Below are 4,064 nucleotides of genomic sequence, written 5' to 3'. Positions count from 1 at the left end.
CAATCTCCTAATTAGCACCATGTTTGGAGTTTATTGGATGGAGAAAACTATCTGCCTCCATATCTATTCAATTTGAGTTAGAGTAAAAGCCAAGTTGGGGAGTGGAGATGGTTACGGTTTGACCCCTCAGGAACCCATAGACCAATTCGGACATATCTATATGGATATGCCACTCCATATTATTGGTATGTAATGTATGTTGTATGATATATAAGTGTTGTAACACGTCAAACCTTGGATATAAAGATATGATTGTAAACATCGCATTGTAGGTACGCATGCACACATATCATAAGCTCTAGCCCTAGAATTTTGTGCAGTTTTTGTTCATTGCTCCTCCACATAAATACATAAATACATAGATTATTTCTTTATTCACAAAAACATAAACAGATTTTACATATAGATCCACTAGGGCTAGATCCAGAGATGACAATGGTTGATCTTCATATGGTTAAGCTTAGTCTTGACTCTTTTTTTTTAAAAAAATTTGGGGTTAAAATTGGTTACGTTTAGTAGCCCTAGAATAAATATAACTGTGTGCAGTATACATAATCAAAATACTATGCCAAATCGAACAATATGAGTACAATATAATAAGCCTTCAAGCATTCGTCAATGAGGAATAATGGCATTTTAAGAGCTCGGCCAAACAAGATAATGACAAATTCACCATTTTGGAGTCGTCTTTCAACATTATTCTGTTCGTGCATAGAATGATACAATATATATTAGACCTTTCCAAGTAGCTCTTAACCTGAGACATCGATATATTAAAGAGCGAAGAACTACTAATAGTGACCAAATGCAATCTCACATCACGAATGATAAAATCAGCACCAAAACTTTGATTTCTATCCTTTACACCATCGTTGAAGTTAATCTTGACTTAAGATGGTAAAAGGTATACATTTTACAATTTTTAGCAAGAGGTTCAATTGCCATTTTTATTGTCATAATCCTATAAATCTTTTATTGCAGCACAAGGGAGAGGAAGATTTTGTCTAAGGAAAAAAATAGGGTTTGAGAGGGACATCTCACATCAACCTGTGTAGTTTTAAACTATTGTTTTTGTATTTCTAAATGACCAATATATTTGGTATGTTAATTGGTATATCTTTCTTTGGAATGTTTTTAGAAACTTTGTAAAACAGCTTAAATTCTAATTTACAAGTTTAGACCATTCTTTTTGTTATTGTTATTGTTGGTGTTAATGATAATGTTGATGAATTTTTATATAAAGTTTTATCTTATTGTTGTTGTTGTTATTATTGTTATTCTTAATAGAAAAACTTCTAATTTTAAAATTGTTAGACTTTTTTACTCTTAGCCTAGGAATGTGCTTTGCCTATACAATATCGAACATATATATGCCTTAATACTAGTAGCCATATTTGTCCACGATAAATTATACATTCAATTCCTTTAATATATATTGCTAGAGATATCCACAATGGTTCATTTCAAAAATGTAAAAAATTTCTAAACTCAATCATTCATTCAAGAAGGAGAAAAAGAAAATCGCTTGAATCTATAACTAGGAAAATAAAGTATACCATTTTTTTGTGAAATCCTTTATGAATAAAGATTGTATCTTTTGTGTGTAAGAAGAATTCAGTTTTCTCTGTACAAATCCATCATTGGATCGCACAGTATCCACTTCATGAGATGTGCAGATGGATGAACAGAGAAGATCAATCATTCTTTTGTATGACATAAACATCCTAAGCACTCTTGTTATTTGTCGATACATTAGCATTGTCATCCATTTTGCTAAAGAACATTATTTTTCATCCGCGTCAATTGGAATCGCATGCTATCCAATAGATACTATTGCTACCGTTTTATCAACCAATCTAAACTTTGTGATTCTTCTTGTGGGCCTAGTGAAGCCATTTTGGTTCTTTTGGTTCAACATCAGAGGGTAGCAGTAATGGGTAAGGAAGTGCAAAGAGAAGCAGATACAGTCTGACAACAATTTTAACAAATTAACCAACATAATCTGACATTAACAAGGTGATGAACGGTTGGAATCAACCCGACCAACTCATAAAGTTTAATATAAAGTAGCTTGGATTTGTTATAAGTGAGAGAGAGAGAGAGAGAGAGAGAGATTATTTCAGCAATGGACCCAAAAATAAGGAATGAACTGTCAAAATCTCAGTAGTTGACTAGATGAACCACACCAACCTCTAATCCTTTTCTACTGAAACAGTGAACATTTGTTCCTATCTAAAACTTTGTTTTGTCTGCTTTACAAGCAAACATATATCAGGTCCTATCAGATTTGTTCACCAAAGACTTTGTTGCAGGCATTTGATCAGTATTTGCAAGAGTGGTTTCATCTGGGCAACGCATCTACCATATCCCATGCTTCCCATGCAAGTATACATGACTAGCCTTCGGAAGGAAGCAGCGTCATTGCCCACCAAACCCCATCCCAGACCCATCACACCCTCCAACACTTAAAAGCCAATGGCCCATGTCCCTTCTGAGCAAGTACCATAATTACATCACAAAGGCCTCATGATAACTGGGCTCAAATCCCAATTCTCTCGTCCTACATTCTTCTCACCGAAAAAAAAGAAATGGAGTCACCAGCTTGGAAACCTTCCCGAGCGTGCGAATGACTCACACGTGTGAATTGAGTCATCTTGAAAGATCTGGGGTCTAATCACCGTTGGTAAGTCGAGCATTTATGGTGTTGCCGATCTGCGGTTCCATCAGTGCTTTTAGCTACGAGGTTACACTCTTGGGTCTCTGTCACTCCAGCCCCAATGAGAAGGAGAGACGACCTTCAATTGTATCTCATGGTGCTTAATAAAATCCAAAAAGATAATCTGACACATTGTAGGAAGGAGGTGGATAACATATGGCCGATGAGGTATCCGTTGATCAATGTGCAAGTATGTATAAAATACTGGTCTTGAAACTTTCTTGTTGGGAAGTTCAGGAAGGATATGAGTTGGATGTGAGCAATAGGAGGGTGCAAACAGGGTGGCATTTGGTGTTCGGAACGAATGGCATGTGTATTGGACCTTCTTATGGAGCACAATGCAATCATTTTATAAATATTTAAATACACAATAATATGGAAAATTTTGGAAGTTGGTCATGTCAACTTGCAGGGTAGCAGGTGAGGGTACTAGCGAGATTTCTCTGTCACTACCATAGCAATATTGCATAGCACCAGATCTTTGATGATACAAGTCACCATAACTAAAACTTCAATTGGGGTGTTGTTCCAATCTTTGCCATAAACACAAGATCTATCTAGGGCTCCTTTTGTTAGGACTGTAATTTGAGAACATATTAGAACTAGTTCTATGAACTCAAGTGAGAAATTCAATAAAAGATCGGATCTACACAACTCTTGGTCACTTCTATTATCTACTAAATAGCATGTGTTTATAGGTTTATGAGTAAACTAAGCAGTGTGGACTGCCAAACAAACTGTTACATAACTTCACATTCTAATGTTTACTCTTTCATTTCCATTTGTTACCTGAGACTTGCAAGTTGTTGGATAACTTTATAAATCCTCTATTCTTATCCATGCTTCCTATATATGATCTAGAAGTAGATTACTTCCTGTAGCAATTAAAGCATCCTGCCACCTAACTCTAATCACATGGATCTTTTTTAAACTCCAAATTTCATGGATATTGAAACTAATGGTTCACTGACAGGCAGGACTAAAATTTAAAAATATTTCCATGGGTATAGGGCTAGTTGAAATTTCAGAAGGAACAGAGTCATGATTGAGATCATGAAATGAGACAGTGACCCCCGAACGAGGGCATTTTTGGATACGTAAAACTTGAACAAAAGTTCACTGGCATTCTGGAAGTAGCATGCTACCACGTGGCTTCCAACCAGGCAAATAGGTTTCGGAAAAACCAAGGGAATTTTTTTAAAAAAAAGGTCAGATAAAATTTCTACAAAGCAACAAACCGATCACCAGTCGTCTCGAGTCTGACGTTGCAAGAGCGCATCGGTGGGAGATGGGACAGAAATCGAAGTTGGTAGTTATTTTGGGCCGCATAATAATGGTTTAAAATTTT

The sequence above is a fragment of the Elaeis guineensis genome, chromosome 4, assembly GCF_000442705.2.
Source record: "Elaeis guineensis isolate ETL-2024a chromosome 4, EG11, whole genome shotgun sequence".
NCBI classification, from domain to species: Eukaryota; Viridiplantae; Streptophyta; class Magnoliopsida; order Arecales; family Arecaceae; genus Elaeis; species Elaeis guineensis.
The sequence above is the reverse complement of the archived record's forward strand: the minus strand, read 5'-3'. Positions refer to the sequence as shown.